Below are 19555 nucleotides of genomic sequence, written 5' to 3'. Positions count from 1 at the left end.
TTATAGCATTATTACATGTTCAGGACGTCTCTTGTCATCCTGTCCGTAATACTGATACAACAGCGTTTTTGATACGGGTATATCTATAGAATATTCTCATATCTCTATTATTTCATCTTCTCTGCGATCTCACAGTTATCTCTCGATACGAGTTTACTCGTATCATCTGGTGCTTTCATTGTGTTCTCATCCTCCGTCAGCATGTACCAACAACGACAATTCTCAGAGTTGCAATTTTCCAACAATGGATTGCCATATGATGTGCCATCATTCAACGCGGCAGATCAATTTCAGCCCACTCCCTACCACCAGAACCCTCAATTCGGCAACCGTCATACACAACCGCCGCAGCCACGACCCCCTTCCTGTTGGGACCCACCTTGGTATCACGTGCAACAAGAGTACAAATCCTATGTTCAAGAATCCCCAACCGTCTGGCCATCTACCTGCTGGGACTTACCGAGACAACACACACCTCAACACCACCACCAAGATCTGATCCAGCCGCCTTATGGCTACGAAACAGCGTCGACTTGTGATCTAGATCCCTACCGACGACAACGCAGCCCTCCTGACTGGTCATCGCCACCGCAGCGCTCACCCTCTTCCCGGTATCCACCGAAGCATCAACGCACAACAACAACTATCAATTATGGAGAGAAGGAATCCGTAAATGGTCCTAATGATTTTTGGGATTCTTCTAAATACGAAGAAGACATGATTGCTGGCTATAGTGAGAAGACTTGGTTATTGGCTCATGAAATTGTTTACCAAAGTGACACTGTGAAGGGGAAAGGATATGGGAGTACTCCACCCACGGAGATGCAGGATTTGGAACCGGACCTACCATTGGCTGCCTTGGCTTCACAGCTTGAGCGCTTGACCGCAGTTGTCAAGCAATTGGTGTCCCAGATGGATGCAAACGAGCGTCGCTTGAGCGATTCACACGCTGCAATGCGTCCTCCACCAGCCCCAGCGTTCAGCGTCCATCCAGTCCCTCCGTTAAGCATCTCATACACAACGCCGGTATTGTGTCCCCTACAGCAACCGACCGTTGCATCCCCAGCTGTTCTCCGTCACGTTCCACTCCGTACTCGCCCGATATGTCGTCCTACTCCGCTGCACCCTACGATTTGCAATCGCTCGTGAACCGCGACACTGCAGGCAGCCTGCAACAGCCACATCACTGCAGGAAGCAGCTTGCCGGACCCTTCACCAAGAATGCCGCTCACATCGAGCACCCCCTTGCTTCAATCGCCAAATTGGAGTCTTTCTTGGATGACACCGACCGCCACGTGGGGGAACTGCACACCCAGCCTCGACCTCCACTAGCCCCGCCCAACGGACAACTGTCGGGCTCACATATGGGTCCCTTTTTGGAGTTGCAGATTGAACAGGTGGTTAAAGTCGAAGAGATATTGTTAGATAATGAAGGAGATGGTGGATCCAACCCCCTATCTGTCATTGACTCTGTTAAGTCACCATTTGGGTGTATATCGACTCCACTTGAGTATATATCAACTTTATTGAAGAGTAGTGAATGGAAGAAATGCATCAATGGGTCATTACAAGACTTGCAAGAGTCAAATAATCTCTATTTGCATATTATTTGGAGAAGTTCAAGCAAATTCGGTGATATATATTATGAAGTCCATTTTGTGAAGACGATGGAGCTTGATATTTTTGTTAAGCGGCTTGATGAGAAGATCAAGAGATTGTCACCCTTTGCAACTCGGCTATCAACTGGTGCTCCTCCATTTGTGGATGTTTTGCTTGAGTTATCGAGGAATGAGAGATGTGGCTTTGTTCTCGGTGATATCTCTATTAAAGCACTCATTTTGAACATGTTTGTGGCCGGAAGTGATAAAACGTTCACACTAATTGAGTGGACATTGTCCGAGCTCATACAACACAAGAGAGCTAATAACACTACTAGAAAATTGACTTTTCACTTCACTTATTTCACTACACTATATAAAAAATGCCATTATAAATGCTTCATCACTACATTCGTCTCTTATCACGTTTATGCCGAACACTATATTACACTGAGAAGTAAAAGCCATAATAATAGTCATTTACTGGCACTTCCAATAATCAACATCTTTTGATTATCAATGGAATATTGGAATGGTAAATGAAGAAAGAAACATTTAGTAAATATTTTGGCGGTAACTTATACTCCACTACTTAAACTTGTTAAGATTTAGTATATTCTAAAATTTTATAACTCAATTAGTACTCCAAAATTTAAAAAACTGAAACCTTGATATACTTAATTTGGTGGAAACTTTACCACTAATACTCCCGTTACTTACCCCACCGTTCTCACCGCCATTAACTCCCAGCCAAACCCTAACGCCTTCTCATCTAACAAATCGAAGAAGCCTCGAATTAATCTGCAAGTGCCAGGATTGTATGTTGGTGTAGTCCTGCATTTTACCGTTCTTGCACTATCCACCGGTAGTTAAAGCGCTTCTCCTTAATTTTTACATTTTGTGGTGTAATTGGTTAATTTGCAGTTCTCTTTAATTTTGCCGTTCTTGCACTATCTACAGATATTTAAAGTGTTTCTCTTTGATTTCTACATTTTGTGGTGTAATTTATTAATTTGAACCATTTAATTTGTATGTGAATTTTGTAGCGAGTCAAGCAAGACGAAATAATACGACCCTTGATTTCACTCATTTGTTATCTCACTGTGTACAATGGTCCTAAAAATTGTACTCCTTACCCTAGATGTTAATGAATTTATTTTGCAATTTTATTTATGGATTACAGTTATGTTGCAATTCCAAGTTTAGAATTTGGATAATTTGGTGTAGATTAAGTCACTAAAAACGTTGTTGGACTGAATTTTATAAGTTCTGGAGTTTGGGATGCCTTGGGTTGGAGATTGAGAAAACTTAGTATTTGGTTGTGAGTTGGGTTTTTTTTTTTTTTTAAATTAACTTCATATATTTATATCATATATATGAAGGAGGAAATTACAAATCAACTCCTATAACAAGGAGGAAAGACAAATTACGCCACCCAGTGTTCGAACTCGAGACCTCCAGGATGGAGGCGGTATCCAGCACCCTTTACCGCTAGGCCAAGGGGCTTGGATAGGTTGTGAGTTGGGTTTATCAAAGTGAGTTTTAATTTTCCTTCTTTCAAAGTAGTATATATTTTTCTATTTAGCAAATATATTTTTACTTCTGTTGGATCTCTAAATTGTACTCTGTTTATCGATAGTCTGGTTGTATATGTGTTTTTTACTCAATGTAAGCACTTATGGCTTCTAAGGACGGAGCAATGCTTGTTTTGTTTTGCAAGACAAACCAAATATGTCACAAAGGTAAAAACTATTGTTTTTTGTTTGTTTTTTGGTGTTCATTTGAGTATGTAATCTGATAAGAATTTAAAACATAGTTAAAAGTATGCTTAAGCTTTGTTCCTTTTTAACTACGTTCCATTTTTTGCCTTTTGTTCTATGTATACATATTTTAGATTATAGGTTGTTCTCACTGTTTTGCTTTTCATATTTGATATATTGCACTTTATGTCTAAGAGTCATCTTTGTTTGTTTCTACAAGGTCTTGGATGCAACTACCCATGTCCAGGATATGTGGAGTATAGAGATTGCATACTTGATGAATTGTGATCTATAAGTTTCATATTTCAAATTGTTTATTGTTTTTAAGTGTGATATAATCTCTATGGTTGAATATTACAAAATTGAGGCAGAGAGAAGCTATTTCCAGATTCATTCGGAACATCTTGCAATGATGGAAATGGTGCTCAAATTACTACATCCAAGTACGATCATGCGAGCATAGTGCATTGTTTATTACTTTCGTGGAGTAAGCTTTGACAGTGAGACTTGATACATTTTATTTCTGATTTCACAGTTATCAAATGCATATTAGTATTTTAATATTTTTAAAATTTAGATTGTTTCGCACAGCGAAGCTTGATACATATATAATTTTGCTTTCTTTATTATGTTTGGGACTCCATATAAGGATTTGTATATTCCCTAGGTGTTGACTAAGTTTTTTAACAAGTGCCACCAAGGAGTCCCATATCAATATATTGCCCTGTTTCCTTTACATGTCTTTGTCTAATTGATTGGTTTTGTTTAAATTTTGATTTAATTGTGTATTGGATGCAGGGAACTGAGTTGCTTGGACGATCGTAATGGTCAAATATTGGGGAGAATATGAGAATGGAGGCTTAATAGAATAGGTGAAGCGATCTTGGAATGTAGTTTTGTAGGATATTTTTAACACTTCATATTCGAATATTGTATGACTTCTATTTTATTGAAAGTATTAAGTAAATTGATGATATGATAGCTGTTTTACTTCGTATTTTGAATGTTTATTATAATTATGCCTCTTGAAAGGGAGAAAGTTTAAATAATTGAAGAATGAAAAGTTTATATATGTTTGAAGGAGCAAAATATAAATTATATATATATATATATAGATAAAAATGTAAATTGCAGAAATTTGCAGGGAGAAATGTAAATATATATTTGTATAGGAGGTCATTAGTAATTTTAGAATTATAATAATCAGTGTAGCCATAGATTATGCTATAAGGCACTACGGGTGTATCTATAGAATATTCTCATATCTCTATTATTTCATATATTATTGATTTAGCATATCTTTCATATTTCTTGATTACTAAATTAGGTTATTAGGGAGTGTTATAAATATGAGTCTTTGTTATCTTTTAAATCATTCATTGAAGAAATACAATTTATCCTTTTTATCGTCTTTTACTTTTCTCTGCAATTTATTTTATCAAAAACTCTAGTTGAACGATAGTTGGCTGCTCGACGGGAGGATCCCGCGAACGAACCATCATCTTCTGTGCGATCTCACAGTTATCTCTCGATACGAGTTTACATTCAGCCAACTGTTTTCTCCATCGATCAGTTTTGAACTTCAGATCGATGGGGAACAATTTGAGAAGATCCTCAAGTATATCAGAATTGGACAGGATGCTGGGGCAACCCTTGAAACTGGGTACAAAGGGATATTACATTCAGCCAACTGTTTTCTCCAATGTTAAGGTAATCAGTTATGTGAAGCGTGAAAAGGTCAAAATTGGTACTTGATAGTTTATTGATCATCCGTTACTAATTTAGTAGTTTAGTGCGGATGATATGCCGATTGCAAGGGAGGAGATCTTCGGACCTGTGCAGACAATCCTGAAGTTTAAGTAGGTATGCAGATGAAAGTGAAGAGCCAACTTAGTTATTTATTGAGGGCTAACAATAGCATGTACGGTCTTGCTGCAGGAGTGTGGACAGTTGTTACCCCTATCAAGAACCCAGCATGGCTGTGAGCTCTCTGAATCATAGATTCGTAACTTAATGTTGCAACTCTCTGAATTTGATTTGATGACTATAGACTTTGAAATTTGTCTTAGCTTGAATGAAGATATAATTAAGTTTATTTGCATATTGTTATTTGGTAATGGAGTACATCAATGGTTGTTTCATTATTCGATCTCTATCTTTTAGTGGGTGGATAGCAAAACGATGTCACTTTGCCTCATATTCCATCTTCTTTCTTTTCTTATATGCAAACGGCTTTCATTTTGATATGCGTTCTTTAGTTTAGTTTTTCTTTTTCTTTTGTCACCCCAATTTATTTCATTATTTCTTTTTCTCATCGCTCATCATTTAATCAATTTTATGCACCAAATAGCTTATATAGATGAAATATCACAAAAGCAATTCACTACTAAAAACTTACTATAGTAATTATTGGGCTTCTATTTATCAAGAAGTTCTACAGCCCATAGGTGTAGCATATTTTTATTTGCAAACGCACTTTTGCGGTTGCGCCTCCGTCATTCAAATATTGTCCACTTTTATCATTTTGATCCGTCCACAAAATGTTATCCATTTTTTTCATTTTAGATAATTGAAGTTCACTTTCCACTAACTCACTGCACTCACATTCTATTATAAAACTAATACTAATATAAAATGTACCCGCATCGACCGCACAGTTGGCAACTGAGAGGCAAATCTTGCTGCAATGAGCATGGGTTCAAATTTCACTGCATGGGCTTCTGGCAGCCAGTGGGTTAAGGCCTCCCCTTAACGGGCTACTGCGTACCCTGATTGAACCCCCTCACATGATGTCAAGACGGAGTGTGGCTGCCAAGGCGACGGAATCGTCTTTTTTCTGCTGCAACTAATACTAATATAAATGTAGAATCTACATTCCACTAACTTTTTAACTCGTTTTTTTTCACATTTCTTAAAACTCTCATTGAGTTAAATGTTGACAAAATTTTGCAGACGGAGGGAGGGAGTAGCCCTTGGTCTAGATTAAAAATAAATAACTGATCTTTCAATAATTATTTTTTTATAAATAAGTCCAAATTTTAAAATCCTATAATGTTAATAGCCTGATGTACTTTAATTTTCTAACACTTTTCTACATTTTTTATATTTTTATGCTTTTAATTTTAACTTTTCTTACATTCATATATAGAATAGTAATACTCCATTTTGCATCTTTTTTAAAATAATAATTTTGAACATATTATTTATTATTTATCTTGTATCCCTGATTCTACGAGTTTTGTTATTTGGATTCGTCAATGTGGACACAATACTTGTGAGTTAGTATAAACGATTAGAGTGGCAATAATTGTGAGCTATAGTGCCGCGACGCGGTGTTTCGTGGACATAGTGGCTTCATTAAATTAATTGAACACAATTAAATCTATAAGCATTTGAAACTCTAGAATAAAGATAAATTAACAAAAATTGTATACACAGAATGCCCTTAAATTTTAAATCGATTTTTATTTACACCGGTTTTCTTATAAACTATTTATTCCTTTACTTGTTGTCCTTTTGTTATATTTGTTAAGTTAACTCATTACCAAATTACATGGATTTATATATGGAAATACAAAAATTATGGATGACTAATGCAACAAAATGGTGCCATTTATTTAGAGAAATTCATAAATTGAAGTATAACAAAATTTTGGTAGCCGATTTTAATAGTGCTGCATCATATAATTTGCCTAGTCATTTTATTCCATCTACTTGCAATTATATCTTAATCAGAGTTCAATTATTTTTAATTCTTAAACTGCAATTAAAACACTTTTAAAATAGAGTGTGAATATAATTATTCTATAATCTTAAATTAATTTCTTATAGAAATTTATGTTTACAACAAAAATATAATTTGATGCAAATAGCTATGATTATTTAAAATTTTAAAAAATTATTTAATTTAAAATTTATAATTTTATAGTAATCAAATAATTAAATGTGAATGATTATGATTATTTAAAATAAGTGAACTGCATCAAATAACCCTAACTTTTGCACTTGTTGCACCAGTGACTCATAATAAAATAAAAATAGCATCAGAGAGGCCTAACAATATATATAGTCACAAATGAGGTTTTTTCAGACGATAACACCCTGAGGCCCTAAAAGGGCATTTTTATCAAATTACCCACAATGATGACTCCGCCCTGCATGCAACCTGACACAACAACATATGATTTGACTTAAAGTTGAGTAGACCATCCTAGGTGTGCACACGGTTCATGAACCGCCGGTTCCGGTTCATGAACCGGCGGTTCATGGTTCACGAAATGCATGAACCGGAACTGGCCCGCCTAGGGTCCCGGCGGTTCCGATTCTGGTTCAAAAAACCGGCGGTTCAAGCGGCGGTTCAAAACTGCCGGTTTTCGGGCCGGTTCGGCGGTTCGGCCTTTTTTTGCATTTTTCAATTAAATTACGACTCCAACGTGTAATATTTATTCAAAAATGTACGATGAAAGTTGCAATTTTACTGAAATTACACGTTTACAAGTTACAACAATTACAAATCGAAAAATTTAAGTACAAGTTACAACAATTACAAATCGAAAAATTTAAGTACAAGTTACAACAATTACAAATCGAAAAATTTAAATACAAGTTACAACAATTACAAGTTACAACAATTACAAATCGAAAAATTTAAATACAAGCTACAACAATTACAATTTACAAGTGTTGACAAAAAAGACTTAGAAGTTCTTATTAAAAAAATTATAAGTATATATACTCTTAATCGGCGAAGGAGATCTTTCTACATAACTAAATTAAGGATACCTTTAGCAATTCAACTTTTAATGTTGAGTTTAGTCTAACAATCAACAATTATAGTAGAATTGTCAAAAGTTTCCCGGATTTAGCCGTATAGAGAAATCTACTTCATCGACTAGAGTATATACAAATACAATTATGTAATTGTATTTGCATATTTTTAAAATAAGAACAAATGGGAAAAAAAGAAATAAAGGAAAAAGGACTTGAACTCAACTTAAATTTAAAATTTAAGTTGAGATGCCTACGTATCCCCAATGCTCATTTGCAGTAGGGAATCAAAGCCCACGTAGTTCTCTTACCTTACTTACCTATTTGGCATGGCCGCCGGCGGTTTACGGTTGGCCTACGATTCATCCCCGGTGAATTCATCTTGTGATCCCTCCTGACGATCATCCCAATCATTTTCTTCTTCTCTGACGTCGGCTTTGGCCCAATCATCAAGTAACATCACGGCTTCCATATTTTTCGCCGAGAGCTTACTTCTTGATTCATCCAACACACGCGAGCCAACACTAAAAGCGGACTCGACGGCGACAGTGGAAGCCGGAACAGAGAAAATCTCCTTGGCCATTGACGCAAGGATGGGAAAATCTTTCTCGTGGGTAGCCTCAAATTTTTTATCATCATAAACGTTAAAAGGAAAGTGCTTCATTGCCGCCCATCTAGTCATAACATCACAAAAAAAAAATTGATCATATTTAAACAGAGGCGTACCTGTAACAACCCGAACTTTCGTACCTTATTATTATTATTAACCTAAAGATAAATAATAAGTGATCGTTGTAGAATCTGCCATTTTCATGTATAATAATTGATCTTGGAATTATAAATAATCGTTGCTTCGTTCTCGAACGAATATTTCAAGTACAACTAAAAAAAAAGTAAAAAAAAAGAAAGAGTAAAGTAACACCAAATAAAAATTTATATGCGATTACCTATATAAGTAACGTTTATGCGATTAAATCCGAGCTATGATGGATTTCCGTGGTTGTTTGTTTTGACGTTAGGCAAGTAAATAGAACACGTAAAAATATAATACACCTATATGTATATAATAAATTTAAATAAATAAATAAGATCCCAAAATTAAAATTTCAATGTCTGATACATCGAACAAAATTTAATTTATACATCCTGCGTTCTAAGAAAATCGGGTACTTCAGCGCGGACAGCCACAGACTTGAGCCGATTATACTGATAAGGCTAATTTCATGCATGGGTCTAGGGACTTAATTCGTGATTTTATTGGGGCTAACGCACGTTTTAAGCCAGGTGTGTGAAGGAATTCGCCAGATCCAGGAAAGAAGACCAAAAAATCACAGGGTCGAGGAAATGGCGATTTAGTGAACGATTATGAAGAGAATTGCTCGACGGAGGAAGCTCTAGAGTTGAAGGGTAGAATAGGGATTTCTACGAAGACTCGAGGGCTATGTCCGCATCTATAAAAGGCAGAAGCATGCAAGCTGGAGGGATCTTCTCGGTGGAGACCTCACCACAGCCTGTTGCTTAGTTCATTTTTCCATACACACACTTGGTACTAATTTGCGGAGATTTCAGTTCACACGTCCGGGGTTTCATCTTAGCTTTCGATAGTGTGTAACACCGCTCTTATTTGGGGCGAAGAAACAATTTCTCTTTCGCTTTCCGGATTTTACTTACTCTGCCGAGCTTCGTTGTTCGAAGCTCGGTTCGCTGTTTTTACCGAAGAATCTCTGGTTTTAATGCAAGTTTGATTTTCTGTTATGGCAATTGTGTTGATTTCTAGTTTGATTGTTTCGTTGTTGAGATTTTGGTGTTTTAAATTGTCTGAGTTGGATGCGTTTCGCAGCTGTTTTTGAGTCATTGCAGGTTAATGGTCAGATCTGGGAGATTGGAGTTGGATTGTAGAGGAATCCGTGTTTGATCTGCTGAATTTGTTTGTTGTTGAGTTCGGATGTCTTGGATCCGGAGTGGATCAAGTATTCTGGCGTGAATCTGAAGTAGTTTCGATCTGATTTTTATGCCTAGTTTACGTGTTTTTCTTTCATTCCGTCTAGTGTACGCAGATCTGATGTGTTTCCATTTTGTGGCAAGTTTCCGACGAGCAAATTTCTATATTCTGTTCGAATCTCGCTTTGTGTTCTGTTTTGTTCATCTGCAAGTTTAATCCAGCTGAGAGGATGCATTGTGCTACGAGCTAGCGTCAAAGTTTGTTGTCTGCAGTCCTTTCTGTACTTGCCACTTTTTGAATGATGGTCCCCACTTTCAGTTATATTCTGTTTAGCTAGATTAGGTAGTTGTTTACACTGTCCAGGAAGTGGTTATGTTTCTTGCTGTCGAAGTCTGAATTTACAAGTTAACATGTCCTAGGTCTAGCATTTACATTTCCTGCCTAGGTCTAGAGTTAGTTTAAAATTCTCAACCCTTTTGCGTGGCAGCAGCCATTTGTTTGTCCAAAGCCTCTGAGCACTACTTTGCGAGTCCATCTCTGTGGGATCGACCCCACTTCCCTATACTAATTCATAGTATTCGGGTTGAGGGATTTATATTATTTTTTGAAAGGGGAGTTGAGAGTGTCCAACGACTAAAGCACTGTATGTTCTCTTGAGTTCCTGGACCCTGTGCTCCAGTGGACTTAAGAAGCATGGTGTCTTGACCGAGCGCTTGCATTGATCAATTTCTGTGCATACGTACGAAAGAGCGTCTCTCTGAATCCACTCTCCCCCCCTTCCATATACCTACTCAAATTAAACGAACAAGTGAACAAATCCTCAAATAATTAAATTAATAAACAAAAAAAAAGGAGGGCATATCCGTGAGAATCAATATATGCAGCAGCAATTAATGCTCCATTAATGGTTACAGAGGAAAAAAAACAATCTTTATCCTCTCACAGAATTTTTTTTGATACATATCCGTCCCACTTGCCATCTTTTATACATATATACACATACACAAATCTTTTTCACTCAGCCACGTCACCATCAAACATTCTAAATTCTCTTCCCACACCAACACAATATAGGATAGAGAGGGAGATTTGCAACCATTGCAGAGTCGATCACTACGATCCAACGACACTTTTTCACCATCAAAAGGTAAACTCCAAGAACCCCTTTCTCTTTACACACACGAACCATGCATACATCTTAAATCTAGAACACCAACAATACCAAGTAATACCAAGTAAGGAAGTAGACATAATACATGATCCATAATATTCAAGTTCACCGAATTCAGTAAATACACCAACTAAAATCCTACCACCTAAATTAACTAGAGAGAATGGAAAAAAAAAGAACTTATCTCTAGAATAAGAATTTGCCGGATTTCCGGCGATGGCTCTTTGGCAGCCCGGAGACGACGAGGACAGCCCACACCCCCGTGCCAAGGATAACTTCACAATCTTGATGAATCTATAAGATGAAAACACAAAACACTTAAATCAAATGTTAAATCTTTAAGAGAAGGAAATTAAAAAAAAAGAAAAGAGAAAGAAGTTTAAAAATTAACAATACCTTCCGGGAGTTCGGCGAGGAGGCAGCGGCCGGGGCTGGAGTGGCGCCGGGAGGCTGCTCCGGTAACATGAGGCGCGGAGGAGGCCGAAGCCGCCGCCTGTGCTTGAACGGCGGCGGCGGATCGGGAGAGAGAGGAGGGGAAAAGAAACACAGCCGGAGGTGGCAGCGACGCGAACGGCGGCGGGAGGAGCTGCACGAGGTAATAGCGGGATCCACGGCGGCTGGGGAGGCCCTCGGCGACGGCGGCTGAGGCGGATCCGCGGCGGGAGCGGATCCGCAGCGGTGGTGGCGGCGGTATGGAGAAGAGAGAAAGAGAGAAGAGAGAGAAAGGAGAGAGAGAGAAGAGGAAGGAGACGTCGGCGAACGGTGGTGCTGAGGATGGCGACGGCGGATCGGCGACGAGAGAGAGGGGAGAGTAAGAGGTTGTGCATTTTGTGAAATGAGGGAGAAGGTGAATAGTGATTAGGTGAGAGAGAGAGAGTAGATGATACGTGTGGTGGAAGGGCGGAGTATAATTTGGGCTCACTTATATTTTTTTTTGAATTGGGCCTTTTGTTTTCTTTTTTATTTAAAGAATTGGGCCTTTGCTTTATTTAAGAAATTTGGGCTTAATAAATTAATTGAATGATTAAATTAAGTTGGGCTCCACTTAATTTGTTTTGGGGCTTTAAAATATTAATTTGAGAGATAAGGTGGAGAATTTGGGTTTTATAAATAAATCATTGGGTTTATAATTGAATTAATTGTGGGAAATCGTTTAATTAATTTTAGAATTTTTCCAAGGCCGAAATAAATATAAATTCTCGGTGGGAAATTATTACGATAAGTTAATCATGGGATTAAATAAATTTTTAGGAGTAATTTATTTAATTTCAAAATAATTTTGAAGTATGAATAATTTATCCCAAGCCCGGAAAACATATGAATTTTTCTTAACAAAGGGGAAATAGTTGCGATAATTCAATTATGCGCTTAAATAAATTTTGGGATTTTTGTTTGAGATTATGATGGAAAATACGAGGAGTTAACAGAGGAATTATGGGCGTAAGCGGCCGACCGGCATCGCCCCGCGACGCCTCGGGCGGCCACTAAGGAAATGGAAAGAAAGAGGGAGACGACGTTCTCAAGTCACAGAAATAATTAAGTCTAATAAAGAAGTGCTATTAATTAAATTTCCCAATTTAATTAATATGCAAGTTTCTAAAATTTTCTAACGGTGAACAAATGATAAAAGAAATAAAGTAGGGGCATGCATTCCTGTAAGTATGTGAATTTCTCGAGTCTTATTAGTACGTTGTTTGTTTTCAAAAGGCTATCTCCGTGAGTTAAGGGTGGAGTCAGGAAAATTCAAGTTAAAGAAACTAAACGATCAAGGTGAGCTTTCTTATACCAAAAATACAAATCGTCTTTCATGAAAACACGAACACATGTTCGTGATTCTTAAAGATGTTGTCTTGCCATAAATGTTTTTGTATGATGCCTATCTGTTTGGCTAAGGCCAAAGGAATTATGAATGATGATATAAGTCGAATTCGGGTCCCAGTGAGGGTGGTGTCCCCGCTCGGACTAGTGTACACAAGCTCCCTCTGCATGTTGGGCAGAGCAGGTGACCGAGGAAGGTGGCCACCTTCCCGGCACAAGAATACCTCTGACATGTTGGGCAGAGAAGGTGACCGTGCGAGAACACCATCTCGACGGCACAATGTGATCAGATATGGCTAAGTACAGGAAAAAGGGACTGCAGTCCAATGTGAATATTTTTAGTAAGCTCGGGCATTTTCAATAAACCCCCGAGTGTTACTGTGATGATGGCTTGACAATATTTTCAAATGTATATGTGTAACTTTCGGCAATGTGTTCACTGAGTACTTTTTGTACTCAGCCCTGCATATATTTCTAAATGTGCAGGTTGAGCGGCGAAGTGGTGGGGGAAGTGCTATTGAGACAAGACAGTTAATTCCGTCAAATTTTGACTCTCGGAGGTTCATGTCTTCATACATGGAACCGCGTTCATTTGCTTCCGTTGTGCATCTTAAAAGACTCAGGTCTATTTTGTTCAAAACTCTGATATTTTGACATTTTTACAAACAATTACTCAAGATTTCATGATCGAGTATCTTTTCTTCTATGTATCAGCACTTGATTAGCCATGTCTCGCAACCAATGCTTGATTTTATTTTCCCCTTATTTCTTTCCCCGCTTCTTTAATCATCCCCTAGTCGCGATCAACCGTGTTTTCTATCCTTAGAAAGTGCGGTCGTGACAGAGTGGTATCAGAGCATTCTTTCTCACTCTGAACCCGAGAGTCTCGTTTGAAAATCTTTGGTCTAGCCTTGTTCCACTAGACTGTCTAATCGATGAAAATGCTCTTAGCACTCCCACCAATCGCGCTCAATGAGGAAAAAGGTAACTTGTTATTTTTCAAAAGAAAGTCAAGATGTTTGAAAGTTTGAAATGGAGAAATAACTCATACAGTTGATTTGAGTGAAAAGATGAAAATACTTAGTTTAAAGAAAGAGTTGATGTTTCTTGATTTGGTAGCGTGCTTAAAAAAAAGAGTTAGTATGTCTTTTCTTGGCTAAAGACTGTGAATGCATGAATAAAATAAGTAACTTTCCTAAATAGAAAAAGGTACTGAAATATGAAAGTATAAAGTATACCAGTCTAGTACCAATTGGTGAAATGACATCTCTTTTTGAGTTAGTCATTGAATCATGTTGCTAGAATGGGAAAATCAAAATTTCCAAGAACTTAGAATACGTAGTTATGCGTTCCTTCTAGAACACAATATGAACTTGAACTTAGAAGTACAGTATGAACGTTTCTCGCTTTCCCGAGCGACGAAAAGAAAAGGACGTGATAAGAAAGAAACTTCGAGAAAAGCAATCCAACATAGAACAAAACGATGTTTCTACGTCCCAATGACATGAATAATCTAGGTTAACTATTGTCTTTCTGGACAATCCAATCACTCCAAAGGATCATACCTTTGATCCAACTAAGTGATGTACACATACATAGCAAGAGAATATGATTACAATGTAAACAAAGAACCTAGCTCTACAATAATAAGTAAACAGAAACGACGTGTTACGAGGATGAGCATTATGACGAACCGAGAATACCCAAGAGTCATAATCCCCACATATGGTCATCTGACGTGATCGTAAGGTGCAAGTAGCTTGTGACCAAAGTTTCCCATAACTCATTTACCATTATCTATAAAGAATTAAAAAGGGAGTATCACCATTGTAGTTAACCAAGAAGATTCATCAACAACGCTTACTTGGATTCCCATGAATTCCATTTTTCTCGCACCCCTCTTGATCAAAATACCTTTTGTTGAATTAAGAACTTAAATGACTCCTTTTGCAAGGTAATGTGCCATTACTTTCCTTCTTCTATGTCAAGATTGTGAATCACTTTCAGTTTTGAGCTTACTCCCTCATGTTTTCTGATAACCTCCAGTGACTACGGTCCTTCTTTACTCATTCTGCATAAAAGCAATACTTTGACTCTCTGAATTCTTGCCAGCAAACTCTTATACTCGGAGCTGGTTTATTTATAGCCTTCAGAATGAACATGTTTCCCTAAACTATTGTCTCTTCAATGATAATATTCTTCAAAGATCATTAGTGGACTTTTTTGTTTTCAAAGGTGCTTCTTGACAAGCTCTTTATTTTATATGAGTAGTTCCCTCTTCTTAATTCCATTAAAAATTATTCCATCATGCTTTGAGCTCTTTAGCAACTCCAAGTCTAAAGTACTTTGTTCTCTTCCTGAACTAGTTTGCTCTGATTGTCTTCTCTACTAGTTAATTTCCGTGATTTGGTTAAAAACTTTGTGAATTCATTAACGTGATATAGTATCACGATGTTGTTGACCCAAAAGGGTAGTTCCTTGTTATTCTTCTTTCTCAAATCCACTTGAGACCAGTGATTTTCAGTCTTACTATATTGGAACAGCCATCTGGTGAGACCTTAAACCTTTTAATTTGACCCTTTGTGTTTTAAGACATACTTATTGATAAGTTCTTTGTTTTATATGAGTACTCTCATCTTCTAAATTCAAATATGACTGTTGTCTCTTGATTTGAGCTTTTCTACAGCTCTATATTTAAAGCTGGCATATTGCTTCTTCCTTGGCTAGTTTCCTCTTGTTGCCCTCTTTATTAGTTAGTTTCCCTGAATTGCTTATAAACTCTAAAAATTTTGTTGATATGATATTCTATCACAGTGTTGTTGAGCAAATTGCAATTGTTTGTTTTTCCTATTATTTTCAAATCCATTTGTAACCAACCATCTCAGGTCTTCCTGTTATCATCTGGGGATACTTGAAACTTTTATACTTCACTGCTCATTTTGATTATATTATTGACAACCTATTATTGGCATCTGCATTCGATTCATTATACCCTCACTTTCGCAATTTATTCCATCTGGCAAGCTCTTCCCATAATAAAATTTCCAAGTTCTATGGGTATAGCTCAAGCCCTTTGAAGTTGTATCTTTTCTTTTCTGGTGGGTGAGCATAATGAGCCCAATTGAACCTAGTCTCCGCATTTAAAAAAAAAAAAAAAAAAACCTTTGTTGCAAGCAACTGGTGAGAGTTTGTGGTGAACCAAATACCCACGTAATTGAAATAATTATAATCGTTTTGTTTTCATGGTTACCTTGGAGCCTACCCAAAGTAAGAACGATTCGAATATTTCTCTTGGAATCCCAAATTCAGTTCCTATCAAAGTTAAAACGGTTAGATCAACTCTATATTTCCTCGCGTGAGACCCTCATGGGAGGCAAGACATTGACCACTGCAGAAAACGCCAAAAAAAAAATGATACGCCACCGAACGTCGAACGGAATTGAAATTTATCATCGGGGAGAAGGTCTTCTAGAAAGTAACCCCTTCCAAAGAAATAATCAGATTTGGACTCGAAGGAAATTAAAACCACAATTTATTGGACCCTATGAAATTCTGGAGGATGTGGGCCTAGTAACATATCGCTTGGCATTACCACCCAACTTTGAAAACGTACACAACGTATTCCACATCTCCCAACTTCGAAGGTACGTGTTCGACCCGAAACATGTGATTCGTCATGAAGAAATCGCTCTAGAACCTGACCTGAGTTATGAAGAAAAGCCGGTAGAAATACTAGATCGAAAGGTGCAGCAGTTTCGGAACAAGTCAATTACTACATTGAAGGTTTTGTGGAAAAACCACGGACAGGAAGAAGCAACATGAGAGCTAGAAGAGAAAATGAAGGAGAAATATCCTGAACTTTTTGCCTAAATACTTTCTAAATTTCGGGACGAAATTTCTTTTAAGGGGGTAGAATGTAACAACCCGAACTTTCGTACCTTATTATTATTATTAACCTAAAGATAAATAATAAGTGATCGTTGTAGAATCTGCCATTTTCATGTATAATAATTGATCTTGGAATTATAAATAATCGTTGCTTCGTTCTCGAACGAATATTTCAAGTACAACTAAAAAAAAAGTAAAAAAAAAAAGAAAGACTAAAGTAACACCAAATAAAAATTTATATGCGATTACCTATATAAGTAACGTTTATGCGATTAAATCCGAGCTATGATGGATTTCCGTGGTTGTTTGTTTTGACGTTAGGCAAGTAAATAGAACACGTAAAAATATAATACACCTATATGTATATAATAAATTTAAATAAATAAATAAGATCCCAAAATTAAAATTTCAATGTCTGATACATCGAACAAAATTTAATTTATACATCCTGCGTTCTAAGAAAATCGGGTACTTCAGCGCGGACAGCCACGGACTTGAGCCGATTATACCTACTCAAATTAAACGAACAAGTGAACAAATCCTCAAATAATTAAATTAATAAACAAAAAAAAGGAGGGCATATCCGTGAGAATCAAATATATGCAGCAGCAATTAATGCTGCATTAATGGTTACAGAGGAAAAAAAACAATCTTTATCCTCTCACAGAATTTTTTTTGATACATATCCGTCCCACTTGCCATCTTTTATACATATATACACATACACAAATCTTTTTCACTCAGCCACGTCACCATCAAACATTCTAAATTCTCTTCCCACACCAACACAATATAGGATAGAGAGGGAGATTTGCAACCATTGTAGAGTCGATCACTACGATCCAACGACACTTTTTCACCATCAAAAGGTAAACTCCAAGAACTCCTTTCTCTTTACACACACGAACCATGCATACATCTTAAATCTAGAACACCAACAATACCAAGTAATACCAAGTAAAGAAGTAGACATAATACATGATCCATAATATTCAAGTTCACCGAATTCAGTAAATACACCAACTAAAATCCTACCACCTAAATTAACTAGAGAGAATGGAAAAAAAAAAAGAACTTATCTCTAGAATAAGAATCTGCCGGATTTCCGGCGATGGCTCTTTGGCAGCCCGGAGACGACGAGGACAGCCCACACCCCCGTGCCAAGGATAACTTCACAATCTTGATGAATCTATAAGATGAAAACACAAAACACTTAAATCAAATGTTAAATCTTTAAGAGAAGGAAATTAAAAAAAAAAGAAAAGAGAAAGAAGTTTAAAAATTAACAATACCTTCCGGGAGTTCGGCGAGGAGGCAGCGGCTGGGGCTGGAGTGGCGCCGGGAGGCTGCTCCGGTAACATGAGGCGCGGAGGAGGCCGAAGCCGCCGCATGTGCTTGAACGGCGGCGGCGGATCGGGAGAGAGAGGAGGGGAAAAGAAACACAGCCGGAGGTGGCAGCGACGCGAACGGCGGCGGGAGGAGCTGCACGAGGTAATAGCGGGATCCACGGCGGCTGGGGAGGCCCTCGGCGACGGCGGCTGAGGCGGATCCGCGGCGGGAGCGGATCCGCAGCGGTGGTGGCGGCGGTATGGAGAAGAGAGAAAGAGAGAAGAGAGAGAAAGGAGAGAGAGAGAAGAGGAAGGAGACGTCGGCGAACGGTGGTGCTGAGGATGGCGACGGCGGATCGGCGACGAGAGAGAGGGGAGAGTAAGAGGTTGTGCATTTTGTGAAATGAGGGAGAAGGTGAATAGTGATTAGGTGAGAGAGAGAGAGTAGATGATACGTGTGGTGGAAGGGCGGAGTATAATTTGGGCTCACTTATATTTTTTTTTGAATTGGGCCTTTTGTTTTCTTTTTTATTTAAAGAATTGGGCCTTTGCTTTATTTAAGAAATTTGGGCTTAATAAATTAATTGAATGATTAAATTAAGTTGGGCTCCACTTAATTTGTTTTGGGGCTTTAAAATATTAATTTGAGAGATAAGGTGGAGAATTTGGGTTTTATAAATAAATCATTGGGTTTATAATTGAATTAATTGTGGGAAATCGTTTAATTAATTTTAGAATTTTTCCAAGGCCGAAATAAATATAAATTCTCGGTGGGAAATTATTACGATAAGTTAATCATGGGATTAAATAAATTTTTAGGAGTAATTTATTTAATTTCAAAATAATTTTGAAGTATGAATAATTTATCCCAAGCCCGGAAAACATATGAATTTTTCTTAACAAAGGGGAAATAGTTGCGATAATTCAATTATGCGCTTAAATAAATTTTGGGATTTTTGTTTGAGATTATGATGGAAAATACGAGGAGTTAACAGAGGAATTATGGGCGTAAGCGGCCGACCGGCATCGCCCCGCGACGCCTCGGGCGGCCACTAAGGAAATGGAAAGAAAGAGGGAGACGACGTTCTCAAGTCACAGAAATAATTAAGTCTAATAAAGAAGTGCTATTAATTAAATTTCCCAATTTAATTAATATGCAAGTTTCTAAAATTTTCTAACGGTGAACAAATGATAAAAGAAATAAAGTAGGGGCATGCATTCCTGTAAGTATGTGAATTTCTCGAGTCTTATTAGTACGTTGTTTGTTTTCAAAAGGCTATCTC

The 19555-nt window shown here is 37.4% G+C and overlaps 1 long non-coding RNA gene across 3 annotated transcripts; it reads left to right on the top strand.

Annotated features, from left to right (window-relative positions):
• Positions 1–2250: 2250 nt before the first annotated feature.
• LOC121797150 lies at positions 2251–4334 on the top strand. 3 transcript variants are annotated; one of them, XR_006049800.1, is made up of 2 exons: positions 2251–3801; positions 4157–4334. It is a non-coding gene; the product is annotated as an uncharacterized LOC121797150 (long non-coding RNA). The 3 variants fall into 3 exon arrangements; XR_006049801.1 differs by having other exon boundaries at positions 2251–3845; XR_006049802.1 differs by having other exon boundaries at positions 2251–3858.
• Positions 4335–19555: the final 15221 nt, after the last annotated feature.

Source organism: Salvia splendens, chromosome 3 (assembly GCF_004379255.2).
Source record: "Salvia splendens isolate huo1 chromosome 3, SspV2, whole genome shotgun sequence".
Taxonomy (NCBI): domain Eukaryota; kingdom Viridiplantae; phylum Streptophyta; class Magnoliopsida; order Lamiales; family Lamiaceae; genus Salvia; species Salvia splendens.
This window is presented reverse-complemented; position numbering and strand designations above follow the sequence as displayed.